Source organism: Hakea prostrata, chromosome 5, assembly GCF_041222555.1.
Source record: "Hakea prostrata isolate BN-2017 chromosome 5, UWA_Hpros_2, whole genome shotgun sequence".
NCBI lineage: Eukaryota > Viridiplantae > Streptophyta > Magnoliopsida > Proteales > Proteaceae > Hakea > Hakea prostrata.
The window spans coordinates 42,558,676-42,585,107 of NC_142604.1; the positions used below are offsets into that span (position 1 = coordinate 42,558,676).

Genomic DNA, 26,432 nt, shown 5'->3' on the forward strand with positions numbered 1-26,432 from the left:
TTGTTTTATCTAGGGTCTTCTCCTTAGATTGTAATTGTCACATTCCAGATTGGGGGGCTATCCATATTAGCTTGATGACACAGGATTTCCACACAGGCTCCTCTTAGATCAGCTGATGCAATACCATAAGTAACATATATCCACAACATTCACAACATAGATAACCAATAAAAGTAAAGTAAAATTAAAAGGGGAATTTCTTCCTAAGGTTCTTAATTTATTATAGTTGTTCAATCTATTACTAAAAAGTAATCAAGCAGGAAGTTAAATTCAGCTATTCTCTAATCTACACCTCACCTCCCTCGTGGGTGATGTCCCAAACCCACGTCCAAAGTCTTCGACTCCATTTTAAAAAAAAATTATGTGATGGGTGAGTTCTCCCAAACTTGTGAGGAGAAAACAAGCACATCCAATGCATATGATGTTGTCCTACATGTATGCAGGTCTTTAATTGTGGTCACATGCTTTAATAATAACCAGCTGCTAAGGACGATCTCTCAGTCCACGAAAAGAAAGTACAACACTGGCGGTATAGGTTAAGGCCACATTATGTACCACAACTAGGGTTAAGGGATATTAGGTCCCCACATGGCTTGCGATCTCTCTTCATCCTCACCATCCACTCAACATAACCATTGGCATAAATTGGCATATGTAGGGACTTACCTAGCCCCAAGCACCCATGGTTCGGGGATACCACCCTCAAGCAGCCCGCTATCTTGGCTTGGATCTTCCCAGTATTCTAGGAGTGCATATCCTCAAGCACACACTATCTTGGACATACACCCCAACAACCCTATAACACTGCGTCAAGCTCAACTATATTGGTAGAGGCATGAATGATACACTAGAGTACCCATTGTCCCCTCATGGCTCTCATTGCATTTGTTGGGCGACCAGTGGTACCTCTACTCCATGCCATGGGTTGCCAACCTCAATATCCCTTTTGATAGGGTGTTTGCACTCTAGGATCAATCCTAACCCCATGCAATTATATGGCATGAATGCACATGCAAACATGCATGGTGATTTGAGATGCATGAGCATTTGGAGGGGGTGTCCATATTCACCACCATTGGCATATTCTAAGAATGCCTTTCCCCCAATTGTTTGTGATCATGATACACTTTTGCAAAGCATTATGATAATAGTAAGCAAGACATTAGCATATAATCAAAATATGTGTGTTGAGTGCAGGACCTACTTGTTATATTCTAGGTTGCAAGCACCATGTCATACATAGCTTCATATTCATATCATAACATACATAGTATTCATGGAAATGAGTAGAAGTTAAATTGCTTTCTAAGTTTAGCATCCAATTCCTCCTCACCTTGAATGAGTTTGTGATTTTGTTATGAAATGGATTGTTGTATTCCAATTCCGAATAACACTTCCTAATATAACATACATGTGTTAGTGGCCATGTGTGAATATCTACCCTTCAAAACCCCTTTCCATTTGGTCTCATTTACCTCTCTTTAACCCTCGATCAGTACAACATTCTTAGCCTGTTATTACTGTATCAACCTATGGGTCCATGGGAGGAGAACCACCCCTCAATTTGGGGCTTCTTCTTCCCCAACTCCTGTGGGCTTCCCAATGAGTGTTTCACTCCTAGTGACCCTTTTTCTACTATTAGTACTCAATCAAATAGCCCCCAATGCTATCCCTCAACTTGGGTTCCATTTCACCCAACTTTGGGGTTTCAATCCAGCCCTTTCACAATCGTAACTGAACCTCTACTTTATTCATTTCAATAATATACTCTAAGGCCCTAGAATATACAAAAACCTTTAATAGGAAAACCCCTTTGTTTTCTCCATTCCCTGCTATTAATGGCTCCAATAACCTATATATAGCCAAATGTGATGAAATTTATATGGATAGGTAGGGGAGGGAGAAATTCACCTTGCACTAGTGTTTTCCCAATAGAAAACACAGCCTTCAATCTCTAATAGGGGCAACCAACACTTGATCTTGAGCTCTCCTTCTCCTTCTTCTGTACTGTTGTCCTATGGAGTTTTTTCACAAAATGAAGACAATACTTTGTAGCAGGGTTACTTCTTAGGTAGATGCCCGACAATTTACAATTTTAGTTTACCTTTTTACCATCGATTGGCTAGGTCTAGTAGTCATATCAACCATCTAGTCCAATTGTCCCTTCCTAGGCCTTTGGTAGGCTCCCCACCTTCCCTTAATCATCTCTAACACTCCTTCGTCCATCTCCTAGACTTTCCTTCCTCCCTTTTATTGGATCTCTAAGTCTGACATTGTTCCTAGTATGGATTCTTAACTTAAGGTCCCTCTTGACTTGTCAGCCCCCACTAGTTCTCAGGTTAACCCTAAGTTAGGCAAAAATGTGGGATGACATAGTATTGGTTTGAGGGATGGGGGATTTGAAGTGATTACAAATCATGATGATTTGTTGTAAGTCCCAAAACGGTTGTAGGTAGCATGCTTGACAAGGGTTGTCAAGTAGTGGAGGAATGACAATTGTCGAGGTGAGCATCTGTTGTTCAGACAATTTTCTACTCTTACTGATCAAATGATAAGCGAATCAAAAAAAGTAATTGATAATAGAAAAACTATCATATTTAAAAATTGTTTATTTTTAGGCTCCCCCCCCCCCCCCGAACTAAGGTTTGTCTTGGCCAACTTGCATTCACCTTGACTATCTCCTTAGAGGGTGCATAGGAGGTTTTGACATATAATTTAAATAGAAAGTGGGTCTTCAACCTTGGCCCTAAGGGGATTCAAACTCTTGGCCTCATACAATGAGACATTAGTCTTTTGCCAATTGAGGAACTCCTTAAGGTTGTTATCAGGCTGTTAAAAAGAATCATATAGAGAAACTCCGTGTAGCAGAAATGAAGGTGCTAAGATGGATGAGTGGCAAAACTAGGAAGGATAAGATAAAGAATGATCATATTAGAGTTGGTTTGAGAATTGCTCCCAAAAGTGATAAGCTTTGGGAAAGTCGTTTGAGGTGACACGACCATGTTCAATAAAGACCTATAAATGCCCTTGTACGGAGAAATGATATAATCCAGATTGAAGGAACTAGAAGAGCTAGGGGTAGACTTAAGATAATCTTAAGAGAAGTGGTGAACAAGGATATGCATATCTTAGGCCTTCTATCTAGTATGGCCTCAAACAGAACTTATTGGAAGGCAAAAATCCATGTAGCCGACCCCATTTAGTTGGGACAAAGCTTATTGTTGTTGTTGTTGTTGTTGTTGTTAAGGTTGTTTTTGGGAAATTTTGAATTCTTCTAGATGTAGTTTCAAATATGCTGTCATTTCTAAATATAATGGATATATGTTACTTTAGGTCTTATTGAATTTAATAAAGTGCCTTTTGTATTTCTATATTAAGAAAGTTTAGTCACACATCGGAAACCGAGATATTGGATTGAAATTTAATAGTAGGTTCTTCTTATTAATTACAATTCATAATAATAGGACATGATAATGCGTGTCTACGATGTAAGTGAGGAGGGTTTACCATCCGAGAACACATGCGCATGCACAAAGTGGGTAGTGGGCTATTTTTAGGACTCACAAAAGCTTCTATACTCTTAAATACTTTGGAGTTTAGATTTTGTAAGCTCATAACAAAATTTTCTATTGGGGCTTTGTAGTACCTCTGGAGACTATTGTCTAAAACCAAGGTTTAAAGTGTCGGTCTATATTGTATTGTATCGTATCGTCCGATACGTATTGGTATCACAAGCCTGTGAGACAATACAAGCTGATACATATCTAAACTTTTGTTTTTCCAAATCGTCTCTCGTGTCTCTCAATGTATCGGCCGATACGTGCCAATCCAATGCATTACACACTGAACATTGCGATACACAATGACACATATCCATAAGTACAAATCAAGCTTAAAAGAGGGATAAGACTTGGTCTCGTGACGAGCTGTAGACTCTTGAATTTCTTACTATTTGTGACTAGCTCGCCCATTGTACTGAATCTTGTACATGGGGAGAAATTTTCTATTTGCACATCCCCAAAACTTAGGGGAACTTAATGTTCAGACTGAAGAATGTGTCATGTCAAAAATAACAGCTTGCAAACTTCTTAGGCCTTGGACATATACTAGAACATGCGTTTGGCACCAATTTGAGCAAAGATGTGAGGTGAAACCTTGAATCTTTGAAGGCATGAACTGCTTTAGGGCAATCTGCAAGCCATGTATCAAGTAGTTGCAAGACAATATGTTGGACGTACGAGCCTCTCAATTGAAATATGATTTTTTGTTCTTATGGCCATTTTCCTTCTTTCTTAAGATAGAGTCTATTGTTTTTATTTAAATTTGATTACTTTCATATGTATTTTGATAATTTCTATTCTATTATTCAACCATCGGAACGTATCTTCAATACGATACGATACGATACAAACCGAAACATCTCTTAAAATTGCCCGATCAATACATTGCCGATATGCGATACTTTAAACATTGGATAAAACCCTCTTGCACATAGTGGTGGGGGGCAAATAAAGTCTTAAGTAAAGCTTCAGCGTAATGCGCCTAAAAGTGCCAACATTGAATCTCCTCTTTGTACTATTTCGATCCTTCTTTTCTAAGAATCTTAACACTTTATTCCATCTGCAAAATGTCACAGTCACTAAAGCGACTTGTTGTTGATATTATTAAACTTGAGTGTTTTGATGGAAATAGCTTCAAGTGTTGGCAGAAAAAGCTACACTTCCTTTTAAGTTAATTGAATGTGGTGCATATATTGACGACACCCAAATTGAAGGAGGATGAAATTGTTGCTAAGACAAGGACTAGGCAAAAATGGAAGCAGGATGATTTTTGCTGTCATGTATGCAACACTATACTTGACACCCTCCTTGACGTGTACCATGAAAAGCAATCTGCAGAAGATGTTTGGGATGCTCTACAAAACACGTATCTCATAGAAAATGCAACTAGTAAGAAGTTCCTAGCAAATAAGTTCTCTCACTATACTATGGTTGATAATAGAAAAGTAATACAAAAACTTTATGAAATTCAAACAGATATTTAACCAATTTTCCTAGCATAATATGAATATGGATGAGAAAATTGTGTCTCATCCATTATAGATAAAATGCCTCCCTCCTGAAAAGACTACAGGAAGTGCCTAAAGCACAAAATGGAGGATGTCATTCTTGTGGAATCAAAGACTGACATGCAAATTGAGGAAGAGGGCAGGACCGGTGAGGGTATAGATGTTTCAAAGTTTTTGGTCATCGAGGAAGGCAAAGACTTGAAAGAGAAGAAGAATTCTGACAAGGGTAAAAAAGGGAACTCAAACTTTGACTCAAACAAGAGAAAGAAATTTAAGATAGAAAAGAACGGACCTTGCTCTCACTGTGGCAAAATGGGTCACCTAAAAAAAGAGTGTCACTTTCTAAAGAAGAAATCCAACAATAAGGATAATCAAAAGGGATATCTTGTACCTATGATTTCAGAAGCCAATCTCCTTGGAGCTAATACGTCTTGTTGGGTTGATTCAGGTGCTACTAGACATATTTATAATGATAAAAGTTTATTTTCTGACTATAAGCCAAAAGAGAATGGAACTATGGAAGACTCTATACATGGAAAATGCTTTTACTGTTGTAGTGAGGGTAAAGGAAAAGTGCATCTTGAATTTATTTATGGAAAAAGCCTCACTCTGACTAATGTTTATCATGTTCCAAAAGTTAGAAGAATCTTGTCTCTGCGAGATTTTTAAATAAGTTTGGGTTTAACTTGTATCCAAGTTAGATAAGTTTATTCTGACTAAGGGTGGTTTCTTTGTAAGAAAAGTGTATCTGTAAGAGTGCATGTTCAAACTGAATATAGCTCCTATTTCTATGAATAAAATAAGTAACATTTGCTTAAATGATTGGCTCATTTTCTCTATGGCATAGTAGATTAGGGCATGTGAATTTTTGAAAAATGAATGATATGGTTAAGCTAGAATTGGTTCCTAATGTTTAGAAATTTTTGGCATTGTTCATGAAAAAGTTAATGCACCTTATTCACTCTAGAAAAATGGGGTGGCAAAAAAGAAATATAGTACTTTGATGGAAATGGTGAATACCATGATGTCGAACTCTAGTTTAAGTAGTGACTTTTGGGATGAAGCATTGTTGACAACTTGCCAAATTCAGTTATAGTTCCTTTCAAACAAAGCTCTGAGGCCCTATATGAACTTTGGAAGAAACGAAAACCAAATTTGACATAGCTTTGGTTCTGGGGCTATAGAGCCGTTGTGAGAGTTCAAGAACCGAAAAGAAAGAGGTGTTAAATGCAACTTCATGGGATATGCTTTTCATAGAAAAGCATATAGGTTCATGGTCTTTAAACTTAATGACTCATTAGAGTTAAATACAATTATTGAATCTTTTTTTTTTTTTTTTGGATGAAGCAAGGTTTACTTCCATTCCTAAGACTAGGGCTGCAACTGGGCCGGGCTTTTGCAATCCCAAGCCCAGCCCTATATGGTATAATTTGAGCACATTCCCGCCCTGACCCTAGTTCAGGGCCAATAATTATTGTCCCTGGCCCTAAGCCCTACAGGGCCAAGCCAAGCCCATTCCCGCCCTAATTGGCCCTAATTGGGCCGGGTCGGGATGGGTTGGCCCTGATTGGCCCTGATTAGCCCTGATTGGCCCTAATTGGCCCTGTCCCTGGCCCTAATTGGCCCTGTCCCTGTCCCTGGCCCTGGCCCTGATTGGCCCTAATTGGCCCTAGCCCTGATTGGCCCTAGCCCTGATTGGCCCAGGCCCTAATTGGCCTTGTCCCTAGCTTTAATTGGTCATATCTTTGGTCGTAAATATCAAATGTAAGACAGGTAGTAATTAAAATACATATTAAAGTAATTAAATACTTAAATTCCAAACTCAATTCTGGAAAATAAAATATTAAAGATGTCGACAAATAATCCAAAACTTAGATTCAATATGTATTTAACTATTTATACCCATTCTGTTTTTCCCTTTGGTTTTTCTCCAGCAGCAAAGAGTTAAAATTATTCATGAAATAGAATAAGTAGAGAGAAGAATTGTAATTAAATTTAGGCATATTTGAAAGTTAAGTCAATTATAGAGAATGTCACACAAACTCTTTTTGTAAACTTAGAAACATTAGAGATTCATAATTCAAAAGGAATCTGATAAATGAAAATTTTATCTTCAAAGTCAAGAATTTAAGCCATAGGTAGGTATGTTTTCATTCACAACTGTTCAATAAATTGATATCTTTATTCAATACAAAAAAAATCATATTCAAAACCTTGTTAACAAGTAAATCGACAATAATTTAGTATTCAACAAAAAAAAAAAGTATTTTTTTCATAGTTAAAGAAAATGATGTTTTAGTTACAAACATCGCTATATGTTTTTAATAATTTTTTTTGAAATATCACAGTAGATTTGTTAGATATTCATGATGAGAAGTTAGGGTATACATTTGTTAGATATTAATTCTTTATGTAATAGTTTTTATTATTTATAATATATTATCTCGCCTTAGTCAAAAAACAAAATCCATATTTTATTGAACTAAAAATGACTTTGTTGGAAAAATAAAAATTACCTTAAAAATAATATAAAAAGTGAATTTATAGTCTAATATGATCAAAGTGACTAAATATCAAAATCAAGACTCATATCAATGTTAGTATGAAGATCAGGGTAAAAATCTAGTACTGTAGTACATGATCATCGTCAAATTATTATTAAGATTAGAGCCAAAATTAGGGTCAGGATTAGGGCCAAAATCAAATAGATGCTTATTACATTGGTAATGAGGTTATAATTTATTTTTATTAATTTTTTACAAAACATGATCATGTTTTTAAAATTTGACACGTGTCAAGTATCCACCTATATGTATTACAATTAATTCCTCTCCACGTGGGTGGAGGGTCCAGAGTCTTTAGACTCAAATCAGGGCCAGGATCAGGGCCAGAATCAGGGCCCAGATCAGGGCTAGGATCAAGGCCAAAATCAAGGCTAGGAACAGGGCCAAAATCAGGGCCTGGGTTAGGGCCAAAATCAAGGCCTGGGTCAGGGTCAAGATCAGGGCCAAAATCAGGGCCAAGATCAGGGCCAAAATCAGGGCCAAAATCAGGGCCAAAATCAGGGCTAAAAATCAGGGACGGGCCGGGATGGGCTGGGCGGGCCAGAGAGTAATCCCAAGCCCGCCCTTGGCCCTAGTTCAGGGCCAGAATATTTTGGCCCTAACCCGCCCTTAGGGCCAAAATCTTTAGCCCAAGCCCTATTCGGGCTCAGAGCGGGCTTAGGGCTGGTCAGGTCTGCCAGGGCCAAACTTGCACCCCTACCTAAGACCATAGGTTCTATAGCTATTAAAAAAAAAAGAATAAAAAGACACAAATATCTAGTGCAAACCTAGAAAGAGAAAAAGGAAAAGGACATAAAAGACTTTTTAGCTTAGATTTCTTTATGTACTTAGTTAAATGTATTATAGAAAACCAAAGTAGCCAAACTTTATTTACTTTGAATGTAGAGATAGACCCTAAAACAAATGAAGAAACTATGAGGTCTCAGGATGCCACCTTCAAAAAAGAGGCTATCAATGATGAAATGGACTCCATCATGGGAAACAATACATAAAAATTGGTTGATTTACCCCTAGTTCTAAAATGATAGGGTATAGATGTATTTTTGAAATATAATTAAAGGTTACTAGAACTATTGATAGGTTTAAGGCAATTTTTGTGACAAAAGGTTTCACACAAAAGGAAAAGATAGACTATTTTAATACCTATGCTCCAATAGCTAGGATTACTACTATTGGTGAATATTTTCATGTCAAATGTTGTGCTCATGTTTTGAATTTAATTGTCAAAGTGGTCTTGAAGTTTGTAGGGACTCAATAACAAAAATTTGTGTCGTAGTAAAATATGTAAAAAGCTCACCTACAAGGTCCCAACAATTTATGTTATGTTGTGAACAAGAAAAAATTTAGTGTAAGGAAACTTTGTGTCTTAATGTTGCTATTCGTTGGAATTCTATATATCTCATATTAAGAACAATTTTAGAATTTCAAAAAACTTTTAAATGCTTAGAAGATAGGGACTTGAGCTTTGCAATGGATTGTAAGATATGGTCCAAAGCTCAAGTCCCGAATGAACAAGATTGAGAAAAGACAAAAATATTATGTAATTTTTTTGAAGTGTTTTACAAGGCCACTACAAGATTATCTAGATCACTTTATATCACTTCGAATCTTATTTTTCTAAAGTCCATGGAATTGAATAACTTTTGATAGAATGGTCAAGAAGTGAATATTCTATATGTCATAATATGATATTAGTAAAGATGGACACATTTAAAAAGTATTGGGATAGTGCTGAAAAAATTAATATCTATTTTATTGTGGCTATTGTTCTTGATCCCCACTTCAAATTAGCATTCGTGGAGACTTGCTATTTGGAAAGGTATTCTCAATGTGATGTAGAAATGAAGATTGAAGATATTAAGAATGTCATGAATCAGCTTTATAACTTTTACCAATCATTTGAATTACCTCCTAATGCAATTAAAGCTGCTTTAACTTCTTAATATAGTGATCTTCCAAAGAATTATGTGATGGATATTTAAAATAGGATTATTCAGAAAATGAAAAACATGGTGAGTTTACAAGTGGAAAATGAGTTGGATCATTAGTTATTGGAGACTATTGTAGATGGTGGAGATAATGGAGATAGTTTTGACATCTTGAACTGGTGGAAGATTAATAGTTCAAGATTTCCAATACTTAGTAAAATGGTTTGAGACATTTTGCCAATTTCCATTACCACTGCAGCTTCAAAATCAACTTTTAACACTAGCGGTCAGATTCTAGACTAATTTCACAACTCATTAACACCACGGCTTGTAGAAGCTTTGGTGTGCACACAAGATTGGTTATAGCAAGCACCATTATCTTACAATATCAAAGAAAACCTAGATGACCTTCAAAAGATTATACCCGGTAATGAATTTTTAATTTATTGAATTACTCTACTTATACGTATTATGCATTACAAATTGGATTATTTACTAATTAACATTTGGGATAATTACTATTGCACCCCTGTGCTTTGATTTTATTACTATTGTATCTCTAGTACTTTTCAAAATTACTAATCCAACCTTTAACTTTGTCTACAATTACTATTGCCCCCTACCATTAAGTTCTGTTAGTTTACTGATGATGTGTCATCTTTATATTTTCTCAAAAACCCAAAACTTACCCTTATACTTATCTCTTTACTTATTTACCCTTTTGTCATGTTACAGTAGTACCCTTATTAATTGTTATAATCCATTTTCACAAAATAAAGAAAGAATGATTAAATAAAACTCAAATAGAAGAAAAAAAATGAAGTTGTGGTGGTTTGCATCTTGTGGGTTTGTGGCGAAGAAGGAAATGATACATAATTCAACTCAAATTGGAAACTGAATATCACCTAAAATATTTTTAAATTTTCAGTGAGTGTTTTAGTTCTCTACTCACCAAAACCTCATTAAATTACACCAACACTTTGTGGGATTCTTAATTTAGTTGACTGAAATTTTAAACTTTACCTTGGGTTTAGGGTTAGGACTTAGTCTTTTTTTTTTTCCCCTTTCTTTCTTTCTTTCGTGTGAAAGTTAGGATTTAGTCTTGTAGCTAGGGGAATGTATTACACACAATCATACCAATGCAGGGTTGCTTGATTGGTAAGACTAAAATCTCTTAGTGAAGAGATCATGTTCGACTCTTGCTAGACTACATATGTAAGATCCACATCCCCTATATATAAAAAACTCCCTTGTATCAAAAAATAATAATAATAATGATAATAATAATAATAATAATAGTAATAATAATAATAATAATAATAATAATAATAATAATAATAATAATAATAATAATAATAATAATAATAATAATAATAATAATAATAATAATAATAATAATAATAATAATAATAATAATACTTACACACAGTCATATAAGAAAAATACAAACCATAGAAGAAAAATACAAACCATAGATTTATATTTGGGTAAACATCACTTATCTCCCCTCTTTGTTGACCAAATAGCACTTGGATCTACTCTTAGTTGGATAATATCACTTACCTCCCCTCTTACCTGGCAAATGGATCAAACACCTCTCATTCATTAACATTTGTAGTTAAATTCACCTTTTACCGTTAAAAAATTTTCTAAAACCCCAAAGCAACCATTGGCTAAAAATATGTTTTAGTTTAAACCCTAAATTACCCTCAATCAAAACCCATACCCGAATCACCTTCGATTACTTTTTTTATTAAAATCCTAGAATACCACTATATTATTTAATTTAAACATCTTTCTTGAACGAAAAAGAATTTGACTCTTCATCTTCTTCAACCTTCATTCTTCTAGCAAATGGAATCCTTGATATTGGTAGTTTGAGAGGCAAAACAGTCCAATCAGAACAAATGTACTGCTCTACGCCTCTACCCTTGTAAAATAATGTTGCGCAACGGTCACCCTTGCGCAATTTTCTTGTTTGTCAAATAGGTCGGATGTACAACAGAACAACAAACATGGCAACCCCAAATCATCTGTTTAGCCATCACAACAACTTCTACTAGGGAGCTTACCAAGCTTCCTTTAACAACAACGACATTCCAATCTCTTTCCATAAGATGCGAACGAGGGAGATTGCCTTGTTTATAGATCTTACTTGCTTTCGAAATAGGAAAGCCAGACCTCCAGTTCTCTCTCACGTAGAAGTGAAAACTCCTCCATAGCCAACTTAATATTCCAGGTTACAAGTAACAATGGCTTGGAATTTGGAGCAAAAGAGTTGAACATACTCGATTTTGTGATGCTTCATAGACCGATCAGAAGGAAGATTAAAATGGGCTAAAGGGGAGACTATAAGGGGATACTTGGGTCAAATGGGTTAGCTGTGTGAAGATAACATGAGCAAGAAATTTCCACTAAGTGGAAGAGTTGACCTTACTTAATGTTTCCTGGTAGGAGGATGTGGAAGAAGATAAACTAACAACTAAACTGAGAAAGAGAGTTGAAAATAGGTAAAGAGAAAGAGAAAGGGAAGAAAAGACAAGAGTGAGGAATTTCGAGAATTTCAACAGCGGGAGATTTTCTCTTTTGCTATAAGTTAATTATGGTTGGTGCAAGAAGAAAAAGAAGAAAAATCAAATCTTACCAGGAAAGTCAGCTTCGTTGACACATTTTGTGGTACTGAGAAACCATAATTTAATCTATTTAACGCAATCATTTCTTGATAGTTCTAAAGTAAGCTTGATGAGCACACTGCAATCAGAAGCTATCAGGTTCTGACATCTCTTAGTGTATCTCACTTAGTTTAACTTAATCCATAATGAAACAGAGACCTGATGATATTCTTTCTCATTCATGCTTGGAGTTTATCATTAGGAAGATCAACTATTTGGCTCCCATGCCTCCTCATGCTATGAAATTGCTTGCCCGCAAAATAGTTTTTTTTTTAATAGAAAGGAAAACTATATTACTAAAAAGAATTATGTGAGATACAGTTCTTCTCACTAATAAAAACAATATTGCTGCTATTACTATCTGCAGCCCATAGTTCTAAATTAGTAAAATTAGAGAGAAGTGAAGGGGATTTGAAGCTACAAAACGCTGCTCTATCATAGTTTGTCAAAATATTGATCAACTGTGTTGTCAAAAGCATCGGCCAAGCCTGTTGACATGGTTTGGGTAGCAAGTCAAAGACCGTTTCCAAGTTGCACCAAATTTCGTATCGCCTAGTACCCATAGATGATGTTATAGATAGTCCCACTTGAATTGCCCTTAGTAATGCCTTCATGCTGTCGTTGCCTTCTATTTTTTCTGTGGTCAGATAATAAAAGCTTCCATTTTCTACAATTCCCAAACACCATCTTGCTTTGTTCAGTATTAGATATCCCGGCACATAACAAAGTGGGTAAGTGGATGTTTTTATATAAGTCCTAAGATCATGATTTTGTATTGGGCATGCCATAATAAAGTTCTCATGCCTAGGTTCCGGCCCTACATCAATGGGGTTAGAATGCCACAGGTTAATAAGTTCAATTATCCATTTATTGACATTGGTCATTATACTGTAAGGGTTGGGTTTTTGTTTTTTGAAAATAACCTTATTTCTCTCTTTCCAAATAAAATAGCAATGTATTATAAAAATCAGAAAAAACCACTGTTTCATTCTCTTGTCTAGCATTGTGCTAGCTAGAAGACTACTGTAGAGATGTAGAATTGAGCATTGGGTCAAGTGTTCCGTTCTTAATCCAATCGCTCCTGCAGCCCAAACTCTTTTGGTCCATTTGCATGAGATAAAAACATGCCAGTCCGTCTCTGCCTCGTCGTCGAAAATTCACACAAAGTATTTCTCTCTAACCATTGGGATAATATAGACTTAACTGGTAACCCTACATTCACAAAACGCCAAAAATTGCTTTTAAATTTAGGATGTAGTGGTAATTTCCAAAAACCGTAAACTCATTGTGACTAGTTGGGTATTTTTGTTTCAACAATGCTTGCCCTGCCAGCTTGCCAGATAACTCCCCATTGGATCCAATTAATTATACCCATCTGTCAGGAACATAGGAAAGAGACAATTCAGATGGGATGCATTCAGAATTTGTTAGATTTGAGAGATACTCCCTGTTCATCTGGATATTTTTGACCATTTCGGCCACAATGATATCTGGGAACCATATGTTTTCTTCAAGGTTTGTTGTGGATATGCTGAGAGAATTATTTCTCCATGGATTGAACTAGAAAGACATTTCTTTTCCATTTCCCACCTTTCACCATTTGCTCTAGCCGTGGTATGACACTGCATAAACTTTTCCATGTCCTAGATCTAGCCTTTTTCCTTATCCTAGGATCAAAAACACTAGTCTTGGGAAAGTATTTTGCCTTCAAAGTTGCTGCCCAGAGTGTTGAAGGTTCAATGATCAATCCAGAATATTTCATCTTGTACTCTCATAGTAAGTTCACCTGTTTGAAGATCAATCAGGGTCTTCCCAAAAACGATAATTTATCTTATGTTATGTACAAGACCGGACATTGCACATGCAGTGGGAGTGATTAGTTGGCATATGGCGAATCCAGGACAAGAGCATTGGATTATAGTGAAGAGGATCCTAAGATACATTAAAGGAACCTTGGATGCTGCTCTATGTTATAGAGGATCTGAATTTACTGTCAAAGGATATGTTGATTCTGATTTTGCAAGGGATCTTGATAAAATGAAATCCACTTCTGCCTTTGATTGAGTTTTTACTTCTATTCTATGCTTTTGATTAATTGGCCACCAATCAACTGATTTGTTAATCATAATGAACTGAGAGGGGATTTATGTGTTTAGTTCATTGGAGTAAAAGCCATGAATTACATGTAGGATAGAGATATACTTACATGGTTTGTGTAGTTGTTACATGGGAATCCATAGAATTTAATGATTTCTCTTCTTTCTCCCTCCCCCCTTTTTTTGTTTTGGTTTTCTTTTTTTTTTTTTTTTTTTTTTCCTCCCGAGTCTTTTTGTTTTGTGTCCCCCCCCCCCCCCTCCCCCCCGGAACCCGATGTGTTTTGGGTCAAGTAGGGTTTGTTTAATGTTGACTTTGAAGTTTGACCGTGATTTCAGTTTTACTATCTTTGAAAATCTTAGGAAGATGTCTTTGTGGGCCATCTCAGTAGAAGATATGGTGTTTGACCCAAAACCCATAGATATTGATGATGGTGTTTCCTTATGGAAACCTTACTTGATTTGGTGTTGAACTATTTATTTGTGAAGAAGAACTTGGTTGGTGGACCTAAAGCTTAGTTGGACCTGGTTTGAAGACATCCCTCCATACTAGGTAAGTAGTATGATGTGTTGAAAGAAGCCCATCCAAAAATATTGAAGTTTAGCCTATTAAATCCCTATTTTTGAACAAGCTGTCCAGGCAATGGCATTTTGGTAAATATCTGTTTTGAAGGTTTTCAAAAGCTTTATTTCCTTTAATTTCGTGGTAAACTATTCCCACCATGTTTCTAAACCTCTAGATAGTGTGGGATCGACCTTTGAACTTCCTCTTTTGCAACCAATCAACCATCAGGGTCAGTTTGGTCAGTTTGGTGAAACCCTAGTAACTCTTGAACTCTTTGTGCTATTTAAAAGGGGGAACTCCATGTGTTTCACTCTCAATCTGTTTCTAAGCCTTGGGAGAACGTGGGAAGATCCCTATAACCTCTCCTTCGAAGCCAAGAAAGATCCTCAAGCATCTCTTCAGATTTCTTCATCGGTTTCTCTTCTAAAATGTTGGTATTCAATTCGCCTCTTCTTTAATTCTTTTAGCCCTAGAGTGAATCCCCCAATTCACTCTATGATCTTGAAGCCATATGGCGATGATCCTTGAATTTGATCCCACCAAAGCTCTTAATGATACTTTCCCTAATTTCCTACCTATCTTTATTATTGTGGGGAAGGTCTCATATTATTACCATGACCTTCCCTTGTGTCCTCATGATTGATGAGTTGATCCTTGTTTTTCTTTGGAACAATTGGCAACCCTTTTTATTTTCTATTAATTCATTGGACCCTCCCCAAAACCTTTCTTGATTGTAAATTCCTTGCCCTAAGGGTGAATCTTTATTCTCCTTAGTCTTTTCGTGGGATACACGGATTCTTGTTAGTAAATCCCTAATTGTATGATTTGAATTTGTTTCCCTTCACTTTAATTGAGAACCTTATTTTCTCTCATTAGTAGACCCTTTCTAATTCCATTCTTTATTTTGAAATACTAATGAGATTTTCCTTTATCTATCTTGGGTTGTTTTTGTGAGAATTAATTATGGGTAACTCTCATGAGAGGTAACCAACTCTTATGAGAGGTAACCATATATGAAACCCTATTGTTCTTTTATTTGTTGGAAACTTCCCAACACTTTTTCAGATTGTGCATTCTTTGTTTCTCTTTCCCATGGGTGAATCTTGATTCGTTGTTTCTCTTTCCCTTGGGTGATATTTGTGTTAACCTAAACTTGATCACTATATTTTCTTCATGATCCATGTTTAACCTAATTAGGATTTCTAATTATTCTTTCTTCGTTCTTGTTCTTTTTGAGATCAGGAAGAAGATGATGCATTCTTGCAACCATCTATTCCATGATCTCATTCTATTCTTTGAGATCTATGATCATCATCATGATCTTAACCCTAGCTAATAGATTCTTGAAACCTTAACCATAACCCTTGAATGATCTTTCTGAAACCTCTTGTAACCTTCAATGTGAGGGAAACCTCATGGGTAATGTTTCTGTTAACATAAACTAGATTTCCTATGATTTCTTGTTATTTTCTTGATAACAATCATTCCCTCTCTTTCCGTGATCATAACCTTTTCATGAGCCATATGTTATGATTAAACCCTAACCTCTTTGTTACAAACCTATTATGATTGATTTTTCGGACTATGATCTCCCCCATGTCTTCATTTGGGTTTGGTTGTACTTGGTCTTCAACCCCATGAGCAAAGCACCCTTGTATGGCAAATTTCATGGGGGCGGTTACTAGTGGCGGTCGCTTAACCTAAGCGACCGGCCCAAGCGACCGCCCGGTCTGCTTTCGGGGATTTTGCCCTATTTTGCCCCCAGACTTCTATAAAAGGCAACCTCCGTCTCATTAACGATTAATTTATTCGTTATTTCTTATTTGGGAGTTAAGACGGCTGCGGGGAAGATCCGAAAGAGTCTCTGGAGTACTGACAGTGGTTTGGAGGATCAGTTCTCTTCTTCTCTGGCTTTCTGGTGTGAGGTATTGAGCTAACCCTTCGTTCTCTACTCTCTTATCTCCGTTAGTTTGATTTTACCCTTTTTCCTCGTCACTGTGATTACCCCTTGGTTATTCTTTACCCTTTTTTTTATCTGCGTGAGATGGAATAACCATAAACAGAACCCTGCTTCTGTGAGATGGAAAATCCAATAAAGGAGAGGGTTAGGGATAATCCACTGATGATAGGGGATTGTTTTCTCTTACCCTTTTGGCTTAGGGAGTGTTTAATTCGAGACTTAGGATGAGATTACTCGAAAACCGGATTGAAATCGAGTAATCGAAGCCCGAGTTTCGAATTGAAGCTCATCTGTTTTGGGCGCGGGGTCACTAGTGGCGGTCGCTTAACCTAAGCGACCGGCACAAGCGACCGGCTGGTAAACAGTGACCAAATAGATTTCGGTTTTGATTCAATTTGGTTTATGTGACTTATATATTCTTGTAACCCTCTATATAGGTGTTCTCTGTTTCAAGTAGAAGTCTTATAATAGTTTCTGGAATTCAAGTTAGAGGAGTTTTACTAAATTACAGGTAAGGACATGTATTCTTATTTATATGCAATTACATATACATGATGATTCTGTTGTTCTATTTACTATTCTTTGATCATGTAACTTGTCAGTAATTGTATAAAGTATGTGAATCTTATTGTACACTTGCTGTTTGTGGTATTCCTTGATGTACTTCATCTTTCATGATATTGCACAACTGTTCATGGTATGATAAAGAGTGTTGTAGTGTGATTGTGATGGAAGGGGTATTCCATTGGGATATCTTGGCTTGGGATATCGAAGGTCGTGGAATGGGACACATGCCCGCTGATGTCTCCAAAGACTATCATGATTACTTGATGACATACTTAGGGAGTCTAGAATTGCATGGCTAGGTACCCCACATGCTATTACCCTTTCGGCAGGGGAATTGAAGCCGGGTGACCCGTGACAATGGTGACGTGACTATGTTTCATCCAACAGCGGTAACCAGTCCGTGCGGAGACTCAGTGGTCCACTATTGGTCATGTAATGGTAGGGTTGCATATGTTAGGGTTGGGCTCATGGACGTCCAAGGAGCGGACCGGGTGTCGCGAGGAGTCATGAGAGCATCCGCCCCAATAATATGTGGATGACCATAGGGTTAAGGAGTGGAGTCCAACAGAGGTAGCCGGTCCCGTGAGGATTCTTACTCCTAGGTTGCGAAGGATACTTGCCGAACCGAGTTGGTTGGTGCCATAGGGGAAGTATCTCGGACTTCATATAGTATGTTACCATTATGACCTTGCATTGGATTAGAAACCCCGACATGCGCCAGTACTCATTGCCAATGGTCGTGGTGAGAGAGTGTTGACTTAACCCCCAGCCACGGTTTTGAGAGCCAGGTGTGGACTTACCCCTTTGCCCAGGATCCCTACAGAGGTAACCAGTCCTTGCCGGATCAGAGTGATGAGACTTACCCAAAGGAGGGCTGGTGTATATCTTAAAGCATGTCATCTTATAGAGACTTGCATAGTTAGATCTTAGTAGCATTCATATTTCTGCATATCATCCATATCATTTCATATGTGCATTCGTGGATTGTGTTGACATATATATGAGAATTGCTTGTTCCTTACTGAGTTCGTTGGAACTCATTCCTTTCATTGTATGTATTATATAAACTGTATGTGATGGTTGCACAACGTCCGAAGTTGGAGATGATTCGTATGAAAGAGCCTTCTCGTTTGAAGCTGATGTGGCACGACATAAGGGTACATGGACTTGCAGAGCATGAGGCCTCCTGGAGATGAAGATTATTTAGTTACTTATTTTGCTTCCGCTGAACTCGATATTACTTTTGATTCTTGATCTTCCTTCTTTCGTTCGTTCTTGGATATTTATTGGAGTATTTGGACTCCTGTAACCTTTTTTTTGATTATTGTACTATTCTTGCTCTTGATTCATGTATTTGTATTTATTATTATTGATAGACTAAAACCATGGATCCTAAAAGGAACCACACCACCCCCCCCGGGGGGGGGGGGCCCCCCCCGCCCGCGGGGGGGGGGGAAAAAAGGAAAGGGAACCAAACAAAAAAAAAAAAAAAAAAAAAAAAAAAAAAAAGAGGGAAAAAATAATATATATAAAAACAAATTAACCAATTTCCCCCCACTTTTACATTTGCCTGCCCCCGAGCAAGCATCCGGATCAGACAAACTCTCATTTTGATTACATATTCAATCTTAGTCAAGTTCAACCATAATTCAAAGGAATGTATTAAATAAGCTAAATAAGAGATGAGTAGATAGATCACAAAATCAAAACTTTGACCCGTGCGTGTGTATACCTTAACCAATCAAGTGCATGCATGTTTGAGATCTCAAATTCAATCAACAACTCCATAGTTTCAAGGTCAATTCTTATATGTCCAGCCTATCATCCTCTCTCCACTAATGAAGAGCAATCACTTATCCAAGGTCAAGAGGACTTGTGAAGGTGGAAGAAATATAGACTAGAGCTGAAATACATATATGGAGATGATAACATTGAAGCACCAATTTTCTTTTCTTTTCTTCCTTTTGCCAAAAATTAGCAATTTCATACTTCTTCTTCTTCTTCTTCTTTTCAAGGTGATAACACATCTCCCAAAAAGCAGTCCAAGACATACCCTACACCCGTAACATGGCTCTCAAATAAGTATCTATCTAAGCGTTGCGGTGGCCTTTGTCCCTAAGCCCCAATTGTGCAATGTTAACCCAGTGAGAATCCAAAAGGCTCACTCAGTGGCATTAACTATGGAGACCCGCAACTACAAAGAAGATCTACTCACAATGCTTTTAACCCTCACCATGCTTTTAACAATCCATATCACCTTCGGTCTATTCAAGGGATCTCACGACTTGGGGGAGTCACCAATGAGATCTAACATATAAATCATATACATCTCCACAAAGTGAAACATGGTATAGTAGAAGTGGAACAGATTATAAGAGAATATATATATTTTCAAAAATTTAAATGAAAGAAGAATGTCCTCTATCATATCCCTAAACAAGTGGCACTCATGAATTTTGCCTCAAGAGGAAATCTTGGTGGATTCTAATATGTTGACTGACCAAGAAAATTACAGTCTCATTTGAAAATCCCTAAATGCAATAACTCAATTGCAGTCTCATTTGTTTTTAGTTCTCAAAGGAACCTTGATTATGCAGCGAAAAAATGAAAATATTAACATGCAATGGGAAAGAAATGTAACAAGATGTGAAGTAAGGTGAAGGAGACTCCCTTGATTCATAGCTTTAAGAGTGATGTAGTCCAAATCCGCCCTTCTTCTTTTCATTCTCCTAAAAAACAAATTATGGAAAAAGAAACAAAAAAAACATCGAATCTAAAAAAGTTAACAGTTGAAATTGAAAAATCAAAGAAGTAGTAAAGAAAAACTTTGGGTTGCCTCCCAAACAGCGCTTGCATCATAGTTCGCAGCCGAACTACACCCAACTTTAGATCAAAGATAAGAGTGACTTCTGGGGGTCGAAGCCATTTCCAAAGTAGTGATTAAGTTACTAGCCATGGTCCTCAGTAGGAAGTTTGTCAATAGATATAGGTGATAAAGCTTCTAACTGCATCTCACATTCGAAAATTCCTTTATTTTCTGCATTTGTCACATCTACCAAACAAGCCTCAACTGGATCAACTGGATAGCTTATTTGAAATACCTCCTTTGTACACCTCTCAATAGAATCAATTCTAAAGCAGTTATCTGATTCATTTGGAAACTTGATGGCCTTGAATACATTGAATGTGATCTTTTCATGTTGTACTCTCATAGTAAGTTCTCCTGTTTGAAGATCAATTAGGGTCCTCGCAGTCGCCAAGAATGGCCTACCAAGAATAATGGGTATGTCCTGATCTTTTTCTATATCCAATACTAAGAAATCTGCTGGAAATATAAACTTATCCACTTTAACCAAGACGTCTTCAATGATTCCCCTTGGATATTTAATCGACCTATCCGCCATTTGAAGTGACATTGTGGTAGGTTTAGCTTCTCCAAGGCCTAGTTTCCTGAAAATAGATAGAGACATTAAATTAACACTAACACCAATATCACATAAAGCCTTATTAAAATGAAAATTTCCTATAGTGCATGGTATTGTGAAACTCCCTGGATCCTTTAGCTTAGGTGGAAGCTTCATTTGCAGAATAGCACTGCATTCCTCTGTCAATGCGACAGTCTCATAATCTTCAAGTTTCCTCTTGTTAGAAAGAATGTCTTTCACAAACTTGACATAATTAGGCATTTGTTCTAAAGCATCTGCAAAAGGAATACTAATATGCAATTTTTTAAATAAATCAAGAAATTTAGAAAATTGCTTATCTAGTTTCTGCTACTTGAACCACTGAGGATATGGAATAGGTGGATTATAAGGTGGTGGATTGTCTGGAAACAATTTGGATTTTGGCTTCCCCTCCTCCTTAATGTATTCATCTACATCTTTTTGCTCATCATGAACCGCCTCAGAAGAGGGTTCAGTTACTACATTTTTCTTGAAAGGTTCCTCTAATACTTTTCCACTTCGAAGCTCAATAGCATTTGCATACTCTCTAGGATTTGTCTCGGTATTACTAGGCAGTAATCATTTTTGCCTTTGATTCATCCCATGGGCGATTTGCCCCATTTGTACTTCCAAGTTTTTAATGGATGCAATAAGATTCTAATTGGAGGTCTCTTGCTTCTGCATAAATTGTGAAGAAACTGTAGCCATTTTCTCAATAGCATCTTCCCATGGAGCTTTCTCCTGAAATGATTGAGCTTGTTGATTTTCAGGTTGTCTTTCAGTATCTTGATTGTTTTTCCATCCAAAATTTTGATGGTTTCTCCACCTTGGATTGTATGTGTTAGAATATGGATTGCTCTGTCGGTTAAAGTTCCCCACATATTGTTTGCTCTAACTGATTTTGCTCAAAAGGATTAGCCATCTGACATTCATTGCTATAATGTGTTCCCTCATAATAGTTGCATATCACAGCTGGAGGTTTGGTGCCTTGAGTTGCTAACAACCCTATTTGCTTTGTTAATGCTTCAAGTTGGATGGCTATGGCTGTCATGGGATCAATTTCATTCCTCTACAAAACTCTTCTTGGGGCAACTCTATCCCTTGGCCTTTGATATGCATTTGAGGCCATAACATCCAAAAGATCAAAAATTTATGTTGAATCCTTGTTCATGATTGATCCTCCTGCTGCAGCATCTACTAATGTTCTTGTAGAATTAGATAGACCATCATAAAAAAAGTTGAACTTGCTTCCATTGCTATATTCTGTGGTGTGGACATTTCCTTAGCAAGTCTTTGAATCTTTCCCATGCCTCAAATAGTGTTTCCGAATCATACTGCAAAAAAATAGAAATATCTGTTAATAAACTAGTAGTCTTAGATGGTGGAAAGAATTTTACCAAAATTTTTTGAGCCATTTGATCCCAAGTAGTGATGGATCCTGGTTGTAGAGAATGCAACCAACTCTTAGCGTTGTCCCTTAATGAGAAAGGGAACATTCTCAATCTTATGGCATCATCAGTAACACCATTGCTCTTGAATGTGTCGCAAATGTCCAAGAACCCATCAATGTGAAGATTTGGGTCTTCACTAGGCAATCCAGAATATTGATTATTTTGCACCATTGTAATGATAGCAGGCTTGATTTCAAAATTGTTAGCTGCTACACGTGGATGCTTTATAGCTGTCCTATTATCTCTCACAGTTGGTGCAACATACTCTCCTAAAGTCTTGCGCCTTGATGCTTCAACTTCAAGAGGTGGTTGATTATTATCAAGATCCATTGCTCCAGAAGTGGAAGATGAATTTGTTCTATCTTTCTTTGCTTTTGAGTTCCTTCGACAAGTTGCTTTAATTTCAGGATCAAAAGGAAGTAAATTATCGTTTCCTCTCCTTCTCAAGCAAAATCAGTAGGACCTAAAAGAACTCCAATTGACAACCAGAAATAAAATAAAATAATATAAAAGAATAAAAAGAAAAATAAAATAATTCAAATTAAAACTAGCAGTAATTGATATTGATATTAATCTAATAGTCCCCGGCAACAACGCCAAAAACTTGTTGTGAAAAATAACAATGCAAGTGTACGCTGTCGTAACAAGTAATATAATGATAAAAGATCGATCCCTCGAAGACTATAGATTAAGTACCAAATTAATTATTCCAATCTTATTTGAACAAATAATAAGGAAGATAATTATTCTAGACTATAATGCAAATTGAAATTTAAATTGAGATTTATTAATAACTAAAAACCTAGGGGTCAGATTTTACCATAACTAAGCATTCCCACCCTTTTATCCCTCTTTATAATTTGAGAAATATTTTCCTGATTGATAGTCGAGATTCCCTTCCCTATCTACTAGTCTCTCTCGAGTACTAATAGAAATTCCCTCAATTGCTAACCCACTATATTTCTATGTGGGTTACAACAACTGAGAAATCATTAAATCCTATGGATTCCCATTTAACAACTACACAAACCATGTAAGTATATCTCTATCCTACATGTAATTCATGGCTTTTACTCCAATGAACTAAACACATAAATCCCCTCTAAGTTCATTATGATTAACAAATTAGTTGATTAGTGGCCAACTAATCAAAAGCATCAAGAATAGAAGTAAAAACTCAATCAAAGGAAACAATATTCAAAATTATATTGATGAGTTCAAGAGTGGGAATTCAAAGATAGGCTACATCTGATCCCTAGAAAAACTAAATTAGTTCATACTCGAAATTAAAAACATTACAGAAGAGTTCAAGAACATTGAAAGAAGATGAAGAACTTATTCCCAAAGTTCAGATCTCCAAAGCCAACCAATGTCTCCTGGTTCGACCTCTCCACTCCTCCAAAGCTCCAAGAAGGTTCTTTATGCTCTTCCAAAGCTCCCAAAAACGTCATCCTTCTCTTCTTGGAGTTTGCTATCCTTTTATAGATTAATTAAACTCCGAGTTTGAATCAAACTCAGAGTTCTTATCTGACTTAACCAAGGAGTGTTTTGACGTATAAATCGAACTAACTTAGAGATCTCCAATGCATAATACCACCGTTGGATTTGAAGACCAAGAAGTCGTGAAGCTCTCCTCCAAAATTTGGCTTGACCGGACACCAGATGACCATCCGATGAAGATCTTGATCAAAACTGGATAGAGACATTCAAAAACGGGATTCTTCTGTCTTTCTTATTTGAATTGGATTCTTCTCCCTCTTTTCCCTTCTTTGATCAAATCCTAAATAGGAAATAAGACATAGAAGCATGCAAGGACTCATTCTCTCTATGTTTTTGACTTGAGGTAGGACTCTTGCTATAATTCCCAGATTTGATTGATAATTTCCTACACGTAAAAGTAATAAATCTTAATTAGAATTTGTTAGGAAATATATAAAATCACCAAAATTATAGAAAAAAGGGTGCAACATATTCATTTTCATATCATATTAGGGTAAATTGATATAAAACAATTGTAAATACATGAAAATATAGTAAATTAATCATATAAAATAATATGCATGAAATCAACTTATCAATGACACTGCATAAACTTTTCCATGTCCTGGATCTAGCCTTTTTCCTTATCCTAGGATCAAAAACACTAGTCTTGGGAAAGTATTTTGCCTTCAAAGTTGATGCCCAGAGTGTTGAAGGTTCAATGATCAATCCCCACCCCTACTTAAGAAGAAGAGATGAATTGATGTCCTCAATTTACACATTCCCAAACCCCCTGCACTCTTAGGTTGGCAGCACTTATCCCAGAAGATAAGGGTTAACTGTCTACTTTTATTAGGATCGCCAAACCAGAATTTCTAACGAAGGGAATCCAAACTCTTGCAGAAGGTACTCGGGAACTTGAAGGTCTGCATATGATAGAGGGATAGTGGTTGTAAAAGTGATTTAATAAGGACTTCTCTCCTTGCAAAGGATAAAGTACTTGCTTTCTAGGATGCAAACCGTGCTTTGAATTTCCTTACCAAGAATGCCAGGTTTTTAGTTTTGACCTCCCGTGCAAGAGGTTGGTGCCCAAGTACATGGCATCCTCATTTAATTCAGAAATGCGCAACATGGACAGGATTTGGGTACAATGTTGTGACCCAACATTTCTACAAAAAATAGCCCATTTTTTTCAAAATTAATTTCTTGCCCCGTGATATCAGAGAAAAGTTCCAAAACATATTTAATAGCAAGGATATCATCATTCTCCGCTCTAGAGAATAAGAAAGTGTCATCTGCAGAAAATAATGAGAAATTTCCAGTGCATTTCTCGCAATTTTGATCGCCTTGAAAAAAAAATTCAAGTTTCTATACTCATTAAGCAATTTGGATAGAATTTCCATGATCAGAAAAAAAAGGTAGGAGCTAAGGGGGTAACCTTGCCTCTAACTATTTTCCATGCCCACAAAATAGTTGTAGACAAAGAGCTTTAGCAAGAAGGAAGGTTGAGGAGTTGTTTTTCATTTTTATTTTTTTAATATTTAAAGAAAGACGTATAAATAATATATATAGCTTCTTTTTTCTTTTTTTGGATTTTTAATAATAAATTAATTGAAGGTGATTTAGGTTTTAACTGAGGGTAATTTAGGATTTAAATTAAAACATGTTTTTAACCAAGGTAGTTTGGGGTTTTAGAAATTATTTAACTGAAAATGTTAAGGGAGGGCGTTGTTTGATATATTTTCCAGGTAAGAGGGGAGGTAAGTGATATTATTCAACTAAGAGGGGATTCAATTGCTATTTGAACAACTAAAAAGGAATGTAAGTGATATTTACCTTTTATATTTTGTGTAAGAGGGGGTTCAAATGCTATTTTGATTACTTACGGCTTAATGATCAAAATCACCATCCAACTTATTGCTATCATGTAGGTTTTCTTATGGTTTAATGATCAAAATCACCATCCAACTTATTGCTATCAGGTAGGTTTTCTTATGGTTTAATGATCAAAATCACCATCCAACTTTTTGCTGCTTCACAACAGGCACATTCATCTTAAGATTCTTCAAACAATCCTTCTATCCCAATAAAGGATCTCACTCTCAACAGGGATATTCATCTCCAGCTTCGCAATCGATCTGCATCTTTTCTAAATCAGCCTTTCTCTCTTGCCATATCTATAATCAAGCTGGTCATCTTGCCTGTCATTGTCTGTGGCATTTCAATCAAGAATTTCATCTTCGTTTTTGGCTTCTTGATTTCAGTTCCAGAAGTCATCTAACAACAGACATCAGTAACCTTACAACCAATTTACTGTACACTGGTAATGACCAGATTATTGTGGGAAATGGTCTAGGCTTATTGATTTTTGGTTATTCTTCATGTTCCATATATTCATCGCAACTCACTTTCAGTTAAGAAATTCACAACAAACCATAATGTTTTTCAAGAATTTTACCCACTTGACAATGCAGTCCTTATACCATAGCGTGAGGCCTTCAGCCTTCAGTGATAATGCATGGGCTCTATGAAATTACCCTTGTCTTTCTGTTCATCGGCCTCACCGTTTTCTCTTGTTTACATACCTATTCTGGATTGACATTGCAGCTGTGGGCATCTCTCCTTAGAAGTTGTTATTCATT

The 26,432-nt window shown here is 36.5% G+C and overlaps 1 non-coding gene across 1 annotated transcript; it reads left to right on the forward strand.

Moving 5' to 3' along the window:
- Positions 1 to 22,120: 22,120 nt before the first annotated feature.
- On the forward strand, positions 22,121 to 22,227 carry LOC149016009 (small nucleolar RNA R71). Its single transcript, XR_016173761.1, has one exon. It is a non-coding gene; the product is annotated as a small nucleolar RNA R71 (small nucleolar RNA).
- Positions 22,228 to 26,432: the final 4,205 nt, after the last annotated feature.